We start from the raw sequence: 295 nt of genomic DNA, 5'->3' as shown, positions 1-295 counted from the left end.
GTGTTATGGGATCGAGCCCCACATCAGGCTCCTCTGTTATGAGCCTGCTTCTTCCTCTCCCACTCCCCCTGCTTGTGTTCCCTCTCTCGCTGGCTGTCTCTCTCTGTCAAATAAATAAATAAAATCTTTTTAAAAAATGGGAATAGAAAAAAGTGGACTGATTCAGGATGGGATATGGGGGTAAAGTCGACAGGATGGTAGCTGGATGGGGTGTGGCCGTCAGAGGAGGAGAGGAATCAAGGGCAAGTCTGAACTTCTGCCGTGAGTGACTAGGTGAATTGGGGTGATTTTTTAC

Source organism: Ursus maritimus, unplaced genomic scaffold (genome assembly GCF_017311325.1).
Source record: "Ursus maritimus isolate PB19 unplaced genomic scaffold, ASM1731132v1 scaffold_24, whole genome shotgun sequence".
Taxonomy (NCBI): Eukaryota; Metazoa; Chordata; class Mammalia; order Carnivora; family Ursidae; genus Ursus; species Ursus maritimus.
The sequence above is the reverse complement of the archived record's forward strand: the minus strand, read 5'-3'. Positions refer to the sequence as shown.